Below are 18,143 nucleotides of genomic sequence, written 5' to 3' on the forward strand. Positions count from 1 at the left end.
TTCCACCTGAACAACCAGACCCAATTTTGAAGTCAGCCCTGCTGGGAAAAGAATGTCGTAATAGATAGTTTGCAGAGGTGCTTTTCAACACCACCTCCCCCCGCCCCCCCCCCCAAGACCTATGTTTTCATTTTCTCATTTTTCTGTACTGCTGCAATCTGCTAAAGGGTATCTGGGTTTACTTTGGTGTATGAGTGTCACATGAAAGTGTTCTTGCCAGGTGCTGAGTTCCTGATATTAGTAACAAAGTCTTTATATTTTTGAATATTTTTATTTGTTAATTATTTGCATACATGATTATTTATAGGATGGTAGGACGCAAGTTTTAAAATCTTTTATGGAACTAATACTTCTTTGGGTGTTATAACATTATGTTACCATTCAGTTGTTTGGTAAAACTGCTTCAGGGACTGCAAGTGGGAGGTTAGGGTGTGCTTGTTTGTCTCACCCCTTAGTCCCCTTCAGGTGATCTAAAGTCACCATGCAGAATTTCATTTTGGAGACTGTGCCTTAATATCTTTCTTGTTTCTTAAGGCTTGTGATCATTTCCCCCCACAGCCCCCCTGTAAGTGGTAGCTAGGTATTGCTAGCTACCACTTGGGAGATCAATCAACAGGTAAAGTGCCACAATACACAAATAAGAGAGAACAGGCAGTGCAAAGTGAGTACAGCAGGGTATCTTCCCATGGTATCTCAACTGCCAGTTCAGATCACGCTGCCTCAGGGCTCAGCAGGGGGACATTGTAGCTAGGTCTTAGTACATGGGATAGTATCCAGAAAACCGGGCTGGATGGGGTTTGGATAGGAATGTTTACAGCAAAATGACAATGTAGTTTTAGCAAAGTTACCACTGTGCTCTCTAAAACAAAGCAAAAGAAAACCAACCCCGTGTTAGAAGACAGTGACTCATCCAACATCTATTTTAAAAACCCTTCAACCTGTTAGCAGCATATTAGAAGGTAAGGTACAGGTGGATCCATTTCCCCCAGCACAGCAGAGAGTAATAAGGAAAAGCAGACAACCAGTCTGCGGGCCCCAAAATATCCCAGAATGCCTTCTCCTGATGCAGTCAAATTCTTCCTGAGGTTCCACCTGTGGCACAGACCTGTTTCTCAGCTTTTGCATCACCGATACATACGGCTGGATCTACCTTGAAAAATGACATTTCTTGTCCTAGGAGTCTTTGATAGACATGACAGTAATGCAGAAAAATATTGCAGCATATAATGGACTGTGAGGTCTGTGAAGAGTAAGGTTTGTTCTTCCATACTGAACTGCCAAAGACAAGATAAGAAATTATTGTCAATATATGCCATCAGAAAGAATACGGTGAATTTGAAATCTTATAAAATTAAACAAATTATGGAAGAAACTTTCTTTAAACAAAGTTGCATCTCAACTGTTGTTAGATCCAAACTATTCAGGCAGCATTTTGAGGAGATTTCAGGATTATTTTAAGTTTTTCACTGGTAGCTCAAAATGGAAAGACTTGTGCTGGAATGCTGTTTTCACGCTTGATAAAGCCTGAAGGACTTAAGCTTTTCTGTCTAGTGCTGGAAGGCAGTTCAATATAGCCCTTAATACCTGGGAAAGAGTGAGGAAATGAGTGAATAATCTTTCTTTCTTATCACCTAAAAAGGTAATATCTAATGTTTTCACAGATCAGTTCAGCAATTTATTTCTTTTACTAACACATTCTATGTGACTGGAGATTGCTAAGGTAGGTCTCATAACACCTGATATTCTTGGAGGACTCTCAGATAAAGACTTTCAGCTCCAATTCACTAGCATGTATCCAGTCAAGGCAGAGTTGCAGTGTGAAATTTGTTGCCTTCTGACAAAAAATTTCTAAGCTGATCTGAACTGATTGTTGTGGATTAGCGTCTAGTGCACAATTTCTGTGTAACAGAACTCTAAACTATGCTGGAAAGACAATGTTGTTTCTACTTTACAAAGAAACTGGAAGATAATTGCTTGGAGATTGGGTTGCCATCTTGGAAACTGGAACTATGTCCTATTTGAAATATCTTATGCTAGCTAGATCGATTTGAATTCCTTGCACATAATGACTCTGAATGTGTATAGATAGTAGCAGGTTTTATAGCAAGTTCCTCCAGCAATGGAGATGTGTTGCTTCTTTGCCTACAGCACAAGTGATAATGGGAAACTTAACTTGGGTGCTTTGACTTTTGTTTTGTGTTTCTTTGTTTCCTTGCAAATTCAGAGCATTTTTATTTGGGAGAAGTATAATGAAAACCAAATCAGCTATGAAGTGCAGAGTTACCATATACTGAATGGAGTCATAGTGTTCTTGAATAGCAGCACAGGTGTCCTTAAAAAGGTGAAGCATAAATGAAGGACAATGTATACTCTGCAAAAATGGAATTTTACTTCTAGTGGTTAATAGATTTTTAAAAGTAATTTTTGTGGTTATTGCATTTATATTTGTAATAGGTGTGTGTTATGTATGTAGCCTTTTAAATATTATTTAAATCCCTAAATTAGAAGAATCCACACAATATCTAACACAGTAGACATCAGAAAATGCATACTGAATATTGTAAGTATGTTTGTTGTGTCTTTCCCTGGATTAGTTGTCACAGAAGTGTATCAGTGAAAAATTACTACATTTGTTATTACTGAAGGAATTGAAGTAGGATATTGCTGCTAATATTGTGTAGGCAAAGGTGTAATAACCTATACAGTACTTATAGAGAAATCCCACTGCTATCCAGAGACTGATGAGTCTCTAGTGCTTGCTGTCTGCTTTTAAGAATGATGACTACCTTATCAGAACAAAAGTATTCGTTTCCTTGAAGTGGAGCTAATAGCCATGGATGTTGAAATTCCACTCCTCTACATGACTGTTAAATCTGTCTAACTTGGATATGTACAATAACACTAAAACAGTAGATTAATATAGATGACTTTTTTTTCATAATTTTCTCTGGCTGAGCCTGAAGTGAGACTGTGAGGTCTTTTTGTTTCCTGGCGCTTGTCTTTTAACGCAGTTCCCATGCGATCCCTTTTGAGGGGAGTCTTTTGTGGGCAGACTTATGGTGACTAATGTACTACAAAGGGCTTGTGCCCTGACACAGTCCAACATGGAGCTTTCTGTAGAGGACAAATTAAATCAAAGTTGGCATCACAGTCTAAGCACCACAGTTTACCTAAGAAAACTCTGTTCTTAAGAGCAGGGGAAGCAAGATACATACATTGTGCCTGCAAAGTTGATTTTGGCCTGGATCATCAGCTGTCTTATAGTAATACTATTTAGTGGGATATATAGCATGAGAGATGAGTGGATGATTTAATAAGAAAATTTTTGAAAGGCTAAGCTAAAAGAAGAAAAGAAAGGTCAGAAGCAACAAGGGATTCTGAAAGAATAATTGGCTAATGTATTTTTCTTCAGATATCAACTTTGAGGATATCCTACAAAATTAATATTCTCCTGCTTATAGTACCACTAAGGAAAATGCTGATTTCATAAAATATGCATTAATCAATCTGCATTGCAAATAATGTTAAAATGCCATATTTAAAAAAACTGAAAAGCATTTGATCTGAGTCACAAATTCTGTACATAGTTGTCACGGAGGCACCCACACAACAAGCAGGTCACTCAAACACCCCTACAGATCTGTGCAAATCGAAAGTGCGGATGCCAGGCAAAGGCACTCACAAAACAGACAGAGCAACTACTCCAGAAATGGGGATTTATTCCAGCTAAAGTTAGATAGCACTCCTATAGACAAAAATGAGGTTTGGATGTCGGTCAAGAATATATTACTACACAGCTGTCTTAAGAATTCCTAAATTACTCAAACAGGCCTGTTACAAAAATCATCCAAAATGTGCACTTGTTCGCCCATGAAAGGGGAAAAATCTCTCTCAAGGGTATGGTACCCAAAGGCTATAATCATTCACCAATAAAGATCAAGGGCTTACTCAAGGATATATCCAGAAGAAATCACTCACCCAAGATGGGGGCTGAGGCACTCAGCCCCGGGGATTTTCCTCAGGTGGTGTCCTGACTAAGCGGAGAGTCCCCGACTGCAGACACACTGCTCTGAGGAGGACAGACTCAAATCGGCTCTCCAGTGGGACACCATCTATACCCAGGTCGAGTCTGGCCTGTCATCAGCTTTAATTAAGCTGGCACCAGTAGGAGCCCTGTCTTTTGCCTAGTCTCCTGAAAGACCTGATCATTACCTGGTCTTTAGCAAGCCCTGGTTGTTTTCCGGTCCAAGCAGAGGCAGGTGCACCTGCCACAGTAGTACAACTTGAAGCAGAAAATTGGTAATGGTAAGTAAAAACTTGACATAAAAAAGAAATCATCAAAGCATACTACAATTTTTAACTATTGCTATTAAACATTATTGTGAAAGAGTTCTGTACACACAAATAGAAGGTGTGATAAAATATAAATGTATATGAATATAATTCAAGGTTCAGTCAATGTCTTTGATGTTGTTCCTTTATTTATTTATTTATTTATTTATTATTCCTGCTAGAATAATATTCTAATGATGATACAGGATTATGTAGGATCACACCACAGAAGACCTGTTATTTGCTGACAAAAAGAAGCAATTTTTCTGTAATATAATTGGTAGTTAGTTGTCTTATGAATGCTGACTGCAGCATTGCTAATAAATATCTGTATTCGAGTTAATCTTTTTTTAATCTGATTGTGAAGAAGGGCAATATGAAGTGAACTGAAAATAATTACAGTAAGAAATGATGACAGGGCCAGTAACTGAGGCATCTACTCACAAATAAAATTAAATTGACTCTAGACATTAATATGGACAGAACTTCGACATCCTGTTGTCATGTCTCAGATTTTCCAAGAATACAGAACCTAAGACAATGTTAGAAAGACGGTAAATGGGTAAAGTAAAAATGGCAATTAAGATAGCTAAGATGTCATGTCAGAACAGAGATCTATAATACTTTAGTAGTAATATTTTAATGTGAAGTATGTGGACACTATCCTATCTCTTCTCTGTTATGCTGAAATAGTCATGGAAGATTATCAAACAGATTTCAGTGCAGCCTTTCTGAATAACTGCTGGTTCAAAGAGATACAGCGATAGACACAGACCACTGCTAGCTGTTACACTGTACTATTAACATCATTTTTCACCAGTCTGGCCAAGAATCAGATATAAGTGGCTGAAAGCTGTGATAATGACTTTACCAGAAACCTAGATAAAAGCTCTACTATTGTTCAATTTAATGATCCAAATCTTTGAATATTCAGTGAGATGAAAGAAATGGTAACTACCAATTTATTTTTTAGTCATAAAAGGTCTTTTCTAGACTAATAATGAGTAATTCTCTTCTAGTGCTAACGACATTTTAAAGAAAAATTTCACTGAAACATTTTATTCTAAAGCAGCTCCAAACCAGCACATCTCAAAAGTATGATCTAAATAATGATGGAGCTGATCCACAGGGTACAGATTCAGAAGCAGATATAAACTTTGCTGATAATTAAAGTAATTGACTTCAGGTTTTTCTATCTACAGTGAGAAATACCAAGTATAGTTTTAAGACTCAGAAATCAGATTCCACAGGACATGGAACACTATTAAAGTCTAAATTTCAGACTGGGCTTATCTTCCAAAGAATATCTTGGAGGAGGAGCCGTTATAATGCATTGATAAATAATAATGAATAATTTGGACAGCTCACCTGTATCAGCCGACAATATTCTTTCATTTTACAGCTTCATGTGGGATTAGAAATTCAAATAGAAACATCTATGCAAGAAATAGTTTAAGATTTTCAAAATAAGCTGAAATCAGAAATAATACACATTTCTAGCCCAGCTAGATTTCCCAGTGATTTTGGAAGTTCAGAATGTTGGAGATCCCTCAGCCTCATGCACAGCACTTGCCAGTGCCAGTGGACCACCCTCACAGGAAGAATTCCTTCCCTTGGCCCAACATGTTATCCCTTGGTGCAATTTATGATTGCTGCCTCTTGACCTTTCACTGTGCACATCTGAGAAGAATCTGATTCTCTCTTCCCTACAACCACCCTGTAGGTCATGGAAGAGTGAAATTAATTCCCCACATGCCTGAACCTTCTCTTCTCCAGGCCAAACCAGCCCACCTATCTCAGTTTCCTCTTTGAATGTCCTTTCTCCAGCCCCTGACCACACTGGTGACCCTTCCTCTGCTGGACTCTCTCCAGTTTGTCCTCATTCCTCTTGAACTGGGTAGGCTTAAAGCTGTGTCCAGTATATTTCAGATCCAGACACATGGGAGCTGAGAAGAGCAAAATAGTCACTTGCCCTGACTGCTGGCTGTACCCTTGCAGCCTGGTATGTGTTTGAAGTTAGTCTGAGATGCACCCATACTTATTGAACTTCATGTGGATTGAGTTGAAAGAGCACTTGTGAAATCTGGATTTCCACTTTCCTTCTATGATTGACTTGCCTTTAAAGGACCTATGAGCTTCATTTTTAAATTTTTATATAGGTTTGCTGGGTCTCCCTATGTCTTATAAAATATGGTGTCTTTATGCAGGTTTTTTTTCAATTAGGTCTCTTGCCAAAGGTATCATTCTACTCAGATATTTTCACAAAAATGTTGAAAATATATGTTTCAAGTACCTATGCTCTAGTTATATTTTGTTATTACCAGTCAAGAATTTTTAAAATTGTAAGGTAGAGAAGGGGTGGGAGAAAGGATGTGCACAGAACCAGAGACACACACATATATATAGGCAGCATGATACTAATCTTAGGCCTGTGTCAAAATAACCTGAGGAAAAAAGGAGTACGTATTCAAATGATACTGACCATTTTTGCAAGCTTGACAAATATTTGTCCCATATTAAGTTAATTCCTGTAGTAACATGCAAAGTTTGTCAAAGAAGGTAATCCACACAGGCAATCTAGGTTATTTTTCTGTTTTTCCAGTCTTTTTAGAAAAAAAAAAGAGTGAAGTAAAGCAAAGCTAGGTACTAGTTATTTGATTTCTTTCTTTCAATTAATAACCTGTGGAATGATGACTGTCATGGCAAATGTGAAAACCCATTTCTAGCTTTGGAAATACACTCCTAGTTTTGCTTTGTCCTATAATTAATTCCTAATTTGATATTATATCATCATTTTTACTGCAAGATGGATCCTCTAGTTTTACTTCAGGTGAAGAAGGAGAAAAGTGAAATCACTAGCTTGCTAATACAATTAAGGTTTTATGTATATACCCTGTTAAGAGTGTACCAAAAAGAGAAATTTATAAAATTCTTACCTACTTGTTTTATATTAGGGAACAGAGTGTTTACATTTTTAATTCTGAACAAGGAGCATTTTAATGATTAAATAAATGTCAAGATTTTTTTGGTGATTTTTTAGAAATTTTATTGCATAAATGGAGAGGGAAGAAGTAATAAGTTCATAAAATCCCAAACATTCATTTTGAGAGTCTTTGAAGTAGTTACCAGTGGTCTACTACTTTGCCTACGATCATTGTTTTTTATAGTTGTAGTTGTCCTGGCTAACGTGTACTTTACAATGTGATACCAATACCGAGACACTTCCAGAGTGCAGCTGTTTATATGATCAGGAAAAAACCCTCAGTTGCCTAAAGTTGATTAAAAAAGAAGTTTACATCCTGGATTCCAATTAACATCATTGCCAGAAAATTAAAAGCCATCTGGCCTGCAAGGCCTGACTGGAATTCTTACATTTGAATTGCTGTATCATCCTGCACAAATTAATTTTTCACTTCTTTCAATCCCTATCTGGAGAAAACTAAAATAACAAGAAAAATGAAGGCTTGCCTCGATCTCAGATGCCTTGTTTCAGTGGACACCAAAACAACTTACCCTGTATTACAAAAGTATCCTTCTGTGTTCTTAAAGAACATAGTTACTTTCATGCCTGTACAGATCTCCCTGTCTTAGTAGGAAACAACACATACTTGGGACATTCATTTACAGTAAAATAAAAGTAACAACTTAAAAGATATTAAAGATTTAACATTTCCCATAATGAATTGTAATATGCTTTGTAGTCGCCATGAATGAAAAAACAGTCTGATGTTCCTTCATAAAAACGACTCGGTATTTGATTTTGTATACAGAGTAACTTGAAAAAATGCAATCTCTTTTACAGTAATTTGTAAGATAACGCATGGAATTTCATTAAAATCTTGTAACTGCTTTTTTTCCCTTCTTTTTCCCCAAATTATTTGTGTTAGGCCAGTTGCCAACGTACTCCCACTGGTAGGATTATACTCCACTCATTTGAGAACGGCCATGTCTTTTTTGTAGTGGGGAGCCTAGAATATGACATAGCACTCCAGATGTGCTTTCACTAGGGCCAAGTACAAGGAAAGGATCACTTCCATTGACAACCTGACAGCACACTTCTCAGTGCTGCCCAGCATGCTCTTGGTATGATCCTCCTCCACTAAGGGTAAGTCCTGTTTGTTCCAGACTTCCCAAAACATGACATAGCACTCCAGAGGTGCTTTCACTAGGGCTGAACAGAGAGAAAAGCACCGCCCTTGGCAAACTGGCTGTGCTTTTCCTAATGCTGTCCGGCATGCTCTCAGACATTTTTGCCGCAAGGACGCACTGACGACTCGTGTTGAGCTGCTTGTCCACCAGGATGCCCAGGCACAGTTCTGCCCAGCTGCTTTCCAGATGGTAGCCTGCAGTGTGTACTTCAAGTAGTTTGGTGTTTTCCCTGTCCTTTGTCGTCAGGTCTCCTGACCCATTTGGCAGCAGGCTCACATTTTCCCTAGTTTTCCTTTCACTGCTCATGTACCTGTAGAAGCTCTTCCTGTTGCTCTACATATCCCCTCTCACCAGATTCAACGGCAGATGGGCTTTGCTTTCCAAACCCATTCCTGCATGCTCAGACAGTATCTCTATAGTTTTCCTGCCTCCACCTCTTGTATCCTTCCTTCTAATATTTGAGCTTTATCAGGAGTTCTTTCTTCATCCATGCAGGCCTCCTGTAACATCTACTTGATTTCCCCTTTGTCAGCCTGCGCCGTTCCTGAGCTTGGAGAAGGTGATCCTTGGAAATCAACCAGCTCTCCTGGACCCCTCTTCTCACCAGGGCTGTATCCCAATCCCAGCAGATCCCTTAAGAGGAAGTCCAGGGCCATGATCCTGCTATTTGTCCTTTCTGTTCTCTCATGATCCTGATCTCCACCCATCTCATAGTCTTTGCAGCCGTGGCTGTCACCAACATTCAATTCTTCTACAGGTCTCCTTTGTTTGTTAAGTATCAGGTCCAGCTGAGAGCCTTTCCTTGTTGATGCCTTCATCACTCATGTCAGAAGTTGTCATCAAAGCACTCCAGAAACCTCCTAGGCTCTGTGTGCCTTCCCGTGGTGTCTGTCCAGCAGATATCAGGCTGGTTAAAGTCCCCCCTGAGGACTAGGGCCAGTGAATGTGAGGCTTCTCCCCATGTATCTACTTGTCCACTACCTCTTCCTGACCAGGATTTCTGAAGCAGGCCCCTACCACAACATCACCAATGTTGGTCTGCCCACTAACCCCACCTCATAAGCTCTCAGCTGGCTCACCACCTTGCCTATGCAGAACTTGTTTTCCAGCTGCTCTGTTAAATGAAAGGCAACTGCTCTCCTCATCTTCCATGCCTGCTCTTCTTAAAGAGACAGTATCCATCCACCACAGTACTCCAGTCATGAAACATCAGGCCTTCACTTGCCTGCTGTCCTCTCAGTGGGCTTCACTAAAGTATTGGCTGTGCTGGGGTTCATCTTTCTCAATTTCTCCTGTTGAAACCTACAATTAATTACTTGCAAGCTGGGTGGGAAGAGACTCACTCTTCATCTACATAGGCAGATTACTGGTTAGTATTTGTTCAAATTAAATCTAAACCAGAACAGCATAATGCATATGGAGAGGAGAGAAGAACAAGGAATTGAACTCTCTTAACCAGAAATCCAGTTCTGTATCCAGGGTAATCCTCAGTGAATGACTCACCAGATTTCTCGTACATTTGTATGAAAATTTCCAGTGTTATGGGACCTTGAACATACAAATTGATTTGGTCAGTGCCTACAATAATGAAAGCGAAGTGTTATAATGCAGGACATGCTGTGCTGCAGAGTACGTTAACCAGTTTTGAACTTGTATGCAAAAGACCCAGGAAGGGAGGGGAAGTCTCTCATTGTCTATAAAATGTTGTATACAGCAACTACAATAAGACTCACTAGAGACGATGATTCAGCAACTACTCCCTGCAGTAGTAACTTCTAACAGGGGAAAAAAAAAAGGCCCTTTTTTTTTTTTTTAGTAGAATTCCATAAGGAATAGTGATTTATAGTGCTCATTAGAATCAATCTTCTGATTGATCATTTTCTTAATTTGTCACACAGTGGTCCAAACAGCATACTGCTTTATAGTTCTGACATACTGAGTCTGGCATTAAAAAATGCAGATTTGTTCATATTAGAATGCAGGATTAGAATGTAGGAGCTGATCATCCAGAATGTTTGTAAGTGAGAATGAAACAATGATATAGTGAGCGCTCCACTGGATGTCAGTATGGTGGGCAAATCCACCCATTTCTACTATGGCAGCAGAAAGAACATTGCAGTCACAGCAAAACTGCAGCTTTTGTCATTGTCCAGACAAGACTTGGATGGAAAGAGTTGGACAAGCATACACACTTGCAGAGGTCAGTAAGCCCCGTCTTTACCTTGCTGTGTTATAGTTGTTAGAGGCCAAAACAGGTAAGGGAAAGAAAGAAAAAGTAGTGAAGATGATACATCAGTGCTTGAGTTTTGCACAGCATGGGGATGGCAGCATTTTATCAGGGCAGTCTGGCTAGGGGTGGGGAATCCCTCCCTTCCAGTGTGTCTTCAGTGTCTTTGAACCTTGCCTAGTTATTCAAGCCTGGCAAAGGCATGGAATAGAAGAGAGGACAAGGGGTTCCTCCATGTGTAATAGAGAGGTACTCTGCGAGAAAATTGCTATGCTACTGATATGTAAACATGTAGCTAAGAAAGGAGAGGATAGTATCAGAGCAGACCCCCATGAATCCTCTAGTGAAAAACAGGTTTAGCTTTTAATTGTCACACTAAGTGACTCTTCTGCTCAATATGACTCCAAATAATGCTGCTGGTCTGACATAGCAAGGTAATAAAATTTATCATCATTTTAGATATAATACTTAAATATTTTACATTAGACTGCAAAAATGCTTTTATATCTCTTAGCATCCACTGGCAAGTACTGTGCTTTTTAAAGATCATTTATAGTTATTTTCTGGATAATCTCATTCAGTTCTTTGTGGCTGCATAAAAGTTCTAATAACCCACCTTCTCAGGCACCCATGCGTATGTCACATTTCTTTTCGTTTCTAATTTGTATTTTGCTTCTGAAGTCCCCTCAACCTCAAATGGATCAGCCTACCACTGCTGGATATCTGTACAATTTCTCTCTACTACAAATCTCTTTCTTCACGTTAATCATAGAACCACAGAATACCAGGTTGGAAGGGACCTCAAGGATCATCTCGTCCAACCTTTCAAGGTAAAAATATAGTTTAAACGATATCGCCCAGTACTCTGTCAAGCTGAGTCTTAAAACTGTCCAAGGTAGGGGAATCCACCACTTCCCTTGGGAGATTATTTCAATGTCTAATTGTCTTCATGGTGAAAAAGTTTCTTCTGGAGTCCAGTCAGAATCTTCCCAGAAGTAACTTGTATCCATTACTCATTGTGCTGATATTCTGAACTCTAAAGCAATGTAATAGATAACTCACCTTCAGCTGTCATTCTCATATATTCACTTTTTGAATTCTGAGGTTCTTTGTTACAAATTTACACTTGACCTCCCATTCCATCTTAATTCATATCTTACATTATTTCTAATCGATTTTTTCCATTTTCGTGATTAAACTACCAATACTTTATATTAGAGTTTTTAGCTAGCCTGTGACACTCAAGTTATTACCTAAAATCACTAATGTCAAGAGTTGTTGTTTATAAAACCCAAGTCATTCACCTGCATTCATATTTTGAATGTGTTTAGGATGCAGCGGTATTCGCAAGACACCTTTACCACTAGACAATCCTACTGTTTCTTCTGTATACACATTCATCTTTCGAATCTTTCAGGCAAAACAGTCTGTTCTGTTCTAAAACTGCTGCAGCATGCAGGCACCTTTCACTCATTTTGTCTACTTGTTAAACAGTGCTCTTTATACGCCAAAAAAAATACATAAACTTGCATTTCCTGGCCCTCATTCAAATAACATATGAGAGAATATATGCATATATTCCATTTTTGTGCCCTGTGCCCTGTCTCCTGTAAAAATCAATGACATACCTTCTCCATTTGCATAATTTTAAAGACACACTAGATTTTTCTCCCAAGTTCCCACAGTAAATATTCTTGTGGAAGTAAGTCTTATACACCCAAAATTATTTTGTCAGATATCAGTGAATCCTTAAAATTAGCAAAATTACAGCTTACTGACACTGTTTGAAATTTCTGACATTCCAGGCAATATTTTCTTTTCACTCTTATTTTTTGTGAAAAGTTTCTCTCCATGATGTCACTCTTTCAGGGTTACACAATTTATGACTTTATTTATGATTTCACCCACGTTTTTCATGCTTGCTCTTTGCTTGGTTTCAAGCTGACAACTGCAACACTGTTTCTAGTAAGAGAATGAGACATCATAATCTTTCTTTTCTTTCCTGCACAACATTGTTAATTTATTATAGTCTGAATCTTTCCTCCACCTTCTCTACATATGAAAAACATTTAAAATTTAATTCAATTTGTTTAGGGTGTTCTTCTTGTTAATTTTGTTTAACTATTTCACTGTATTTTTTAGGTCTTCATTTGTTCTACAACCTCTTGTTCTCATACTGCTTCCACCTAAATTATAACAATATAGGACTCCAAAAAGCATCTCTAAATGCTGTATTGATAATTTCACATCACAATAAACATTCATTGTTTCAGATACATCAGCATATTTATGTTATTGGGAGCATTTTCATTGAGAAGAGGTTAAAATATGATCAATTTTCATTTTTAGACTTGCTTGAGAAAAAAAATACAATAATCATTACTGATTTTTGAGTTAAAAGAATTATTTTCTATAAATACAAGATTCAAACAAAAGCTGACTGTCCCAAAAGCTGACTGTCCCTTTATGAGTAAGAACCTAGCTCTTCCTATCAAGTCTTACCTAATCCTAACAAAAAATATCTTAAACCCAGAAATGTGAAGTTTTTTATCCTTTTCAATTTTTCTTCCATCCTGTTTTTTCAACATGAACTGCTTTCATTCCAGATATTATTCAAGATACATAAAAACAAGTGGTTGATTGATAAAAGTCCATAAAGTTCTTGGTATCAACAGTATCTTGTGACAACTAATTACATATTTTGTTTATGTATTTAATACCAAACTCCTGATTTTTTCTTTTTCCTGGCCTAGGCTGTGTTCATTATCCTTTTGTAATCCAGCCTCAATTTTTTAATAACTTTTAGGAGATGAGGTAATCAATATTTCACATGATAGCTCATGGTCAAAATTCCAGCAAATCTCTCTCCATTTTGAATCACTGTTTTACCTAATTTTAATCTCAGCATTTTGAAGTAGGTCTGTGCAGCCAAAAGAATTACCAGCCCTTGATAAATTCTGTGTTTCTAATTACTTTAAAATTTAGACTGATTTTTTCAAAGCTAAAAATATCCATAGAACATAATTTTTTAAGTATTATGTCATCACAGGAATCATGAACATTTTTAAAATTTTAGATCAGCTCACTGGATTAGACTGCCATGGAACCGAAGCAGGAAACAGTCTACTCACTTGACAAATTTCCAGTAGAAGTTTTGACAGAGTTATCATGTCCTTTGCTTGATTTTACTGAACACTTTCTACCTTTGGCCAAACAATTTCACCAAAAATTTTTTACCTCACTCTTCTCTGAGCATTCGTTTCCTGGTGTTGGCCAAAAGAAGAGATTAAAATGTTAATTGGGTTATTCTCAGCAATACCCCAATCCCTTTTCTTAGATGATCATGTTATTATTTAGAACGCTCTAAGCTCTTTAAGTACATCAGTAAACTTAAACTAATGATATATTGGAGGAAAATATACTTTAACAGTAAGCACGACTTCAGATGAATTAAAATGCCTTAGGAAAATATCAGATACTTCTATCTAAGGAGTCTCCTGTTGTGAAGAGAGGTCCACAGGAGTTTACTACGTCATTTAATAAGTATTCCAACATTAATGAACTAGAACAAAATGGCATTTTGTAGGATAGCTGTGTCAGCCTAATGATTTATCACAGATTTCCTGTAAATTCCCATGAAGCTCACAAAGAAATAATACAAATTCGCACAGAAAATAATAGTCCTGCTAAAACAATAATAAGAACCTGGATCAAACACAAAAGCCCCAGTGTGCTGAACATTTACTTTGTATCTGAGCATTAAAGTTTATTTGGCGTGTTAAATTACTGTCTGTTTTGAGGGCGCTCGTAGAGGACTGTATCATTAGCAAAGCTAACACTGCAAGAAGTAAGTTAAGAGTCTATGTTTTCACTTCCACTCTCAAGACCTTGAAGTTTAAGATTTGGGATGGGAACACAATATTTGACTAAAAATATTTGTATTTCACGTCTCTATGTAATCTGTTTTTCCTCCACTCGTGGACAGGATAATGAGGTCCCCATACATTCACAGTGTTACACTATTTCTAAATGAATAATCAGTAAATGTATTACTTGTTACATTTGTAACCGAAAAAAGAAAAAGCTTTAATGTGATAATTTAGTTTACAGTGATTGATGAAAGTTAACCTCAGCAAATGAAAGGGCTTTGCTTGGTGTAAAAGCATCATAATGCATACAGAATATATTCCTCAGCTCCATAAGACCATCTTTACACACAACATAGCATTTTGGTCAAATTAATGTGCATACATATGATACAGAGCTTCATTTCTGTGCTATGCATGTTTTCTCTTAGTTTTCAGTTCCTTCATGCAAAGATCTTTACAGCACAGAGAAGGAAACAGAATTCCCTTCAGTTTTTTGCTGCAATAGTGCCTTAACCACTTTCCATGTACCCTAAGGAGTATTAGATTTATGTGTTGCAGTGTAGGCATAGGTCACAATAGACTGATACACTTTACACAGCAACCTCTTTTTCCTACATACATGCATGGGATAATGAGATTCTCATACTGTCGGTCATTGAATCACCCACCAAGATGCTCAAACCAGCATGAGGTTATCCCAACTTGTAACACCTTTATTCATGTGCTGATGTTCAATGACCGTGATCCAAGAAAAAATGTATAAAAAAGTTCTTAAGGCCAGATAAAACATCTAAGGTGATGTACCAACATTTGTACTGTTAAAGATAAATTGGAGCTGCAAGACTCTTCAATTCTAGCAAATTGAAGCTAGTGAAAGGGCTGGAAGGCATATCTATGGGCGGCTGAGTTTGTCTAGTTTGGAGAAAAGAAGGCTGAAGGGTTACCTCATTGCTCTCTACAGCTTCCTGAGGAGGGGAAGTGGAGAGGGAGCAGCTGATCTCTTCTCCCTGGTGCCCCATGATAAGATGCGTGGGAACAGTTCAAAGCTGCACCAGGGGAGGTTCGGACTGGACATGAGGAAGCATTTCTTTACCGAGCAAGTGATCAAACACTGGGACGGGCATCCTAGGGAGATGGCTGATGTCCCAAGCCTGTTAGTGTTTGAGAGGCGTTTGCCCTTAATAATGTGCTTTAACTTCTGGTCAGCCCTGAGGTGGTCAAGAAGTTGGACTGGATAGCTGTAGGTCTCTTCCAACTGAACTGTTCCGTTCTATTATATTCTAATTCAGGGAGGGAATGCAGGATTCTGCCTTTACTAATGAAGTCCATGTACCACAAGGAGTTAGTCCAAAGGTAATCTTACATCTCCAGAGAAAAATTTGGAAGTTTATTCTAATTTTTTCCCTGGAATCCTTTGGCATTTTCTTTGGAAAATGGCGTAGCTATTGGCTTAGCTTTTCTTTACACTTATTTTCTCAAACAGGCTTGTTAAAGAAGCAGCAACTGCTGATGAAAGTGGTCTCTATTTTCTGGGAGTTATTAGAAGTTCACAGAAAAGATAGAAATGATGAAAAAAATTGATGAAAAAACCCAAAGACTTTAGAATGGACATGTGAAAGAGCTATGCTTATCTTTTGTGCAAAACAAAAACCTGTTTATACAAACACAAAACAGTAATGATACTAATTTTTTGTAACTACTATTTTATTGGTATTCTTGGCAAAACTAGACCTCGATTTTTAAGTGCTGCGAGTGCTTTGGTATGACATATAAAACCAGAAACAATCCACATGCTACTTCACAGCCAGAAACTACACTGTCCTTTCAAAGGACGCTGTTTCATCATTAAATAAAATACTTATTTTAAGTGTATGTTTGCAGGGGAGAGGGAACTGTGTTTTGGTCTTTAACTGGAGTATATGTCAATGTATAGTAAAGAGTACTCCAAATAAAATTTAAACGTTCTATCCTGTCTCTGTTTTTCTATGTTGTTTTCCAATAAAGCTACAGAATCTATGCATCATATGCTTTTATAAATAATGAAGTTTGACTTTAAATAATGTAGTTTACTTATATCACTTGCCTTGGAGCTGGACTCAAGTTTATAACACTGGTGTCTTTCCTACATACACAGTTCTGTTGTCTTCACAAGATGCATGTAAGTCTAACCCAAAATCAAAATATAGTGTTCCCTTCTTTCTTTCTTTCTTTCCTTCTTTTCTTTCCTCTCTTCTTTTTAAAAATAGCTTCTAGTCTAGGGCAGCTATTTCCAGTGATAATTTGCAATATTGCACTGACCATAAAAAGAGCCACAAAGGAAAATAAGATGAAGAGGATCTATAGGTTTGGTGAAGGCCACAGCTGCTTCGAAAGGAACGTGAAAAGCAGTTTCTTGAGGCTGACATCTTCTGGTAGAATGGAGGGACTATGTTGCCCTCTTACTCCCTGAGGAACACAGAAATCACAACCATGTGCCTGGTCAGATGCAAAAGTAGTTTTTTGGTCTGGCCACTACCTTTTCCGTAAAAGCAGCACATACACCTTCCACTCCAGACATTAGAAAGCCACAGGTAAGTATAACCAAACAAAACCAAACAAAACAATAAATAGAAAACCCCAAAACATCAAAACCAAAACCAAGAAATACTGTTACCCAATGCCAGGCCTGCCTTCCCTCAAAGAAAGTTTACATACATATGTCTTGGGGCCAGTTCTAAACTCAAGTTAATTTTTTCTCACAGGTAAGAGGTCCCTCCCCATCCAAATACAATTTAACTATGTGTTTCACTTTCAATTCCTACAAGATTGCCATCTGCTGCACGTGAGACTGTGCAGATCAGACTAACCACACACCAGTTTATTAATGATTTCTGGTATACATGAGGCCATCGCATATCCTCCTTTGTACACACTGGCAAAAAGTCTGCATACAAGTATGTTTTCTGGAATATTCCTTGTACTTCAAATGCTGCTAGAAGGATAGTGTCAGCACACAATTTGGTATCATCATTTATGGCACATTGGAATCATGGCAATCTAGAAAATGTTCTACAAGAGGAAGTTTTGAAGTGCCTGAAAGCCCATCTCACAGCCATGCTTTTCTTATCAGTGACACCATATATGAGAAAGTTTCTGGGTGACAGTACAGGAGTGGATTTTGACTAGTGTAATATTGCACAGAACTCAAAATCTGAGACACACTATGAAAACTAAGCTCCTTAGACAAATAAAAGTTGTCTATGTCTGGTTCTTTATGCAAATGGCATTTTAGCATTTGGCATGTTTTTTTCACATGCTGCTTATTCGACTCCTGTGTCTGCCCTGTCATTGACTTCAGGTGACCTCTTACCTTAAAGAGGTTTTCTCTACAGCTTCTTGAGACAGAAACATCAGAAAGTATACAATAGTTGGGCAAAACATTGCATAGATCTAGGTTTCAAAATCTGGACCTGGTTGGGCTATTTAGCATTAGCCATCACCATCAAAGCAGAAGCTTTCTCTGTAGTCTCTTCCCCATGGGACACCACAGCACATGAATCAATGAGAGTCACTTGGGTCCGTCTTCT

Source organism: Leptosomus discolor, chromosome Z (genome assembly GCF_034619465.1).
Source record: "Leptosomus discolor isolate bLepDis1 chromosome Z, bLepDis1.hap2, whole genome shotgun sequence".
NCBI classification, from domain to species: Eukaryota; Metazoa; Chordata; class Aves; order Leptosomiformes; family Leptosomidae; genus Leptosomus; species Leptosomus discolor.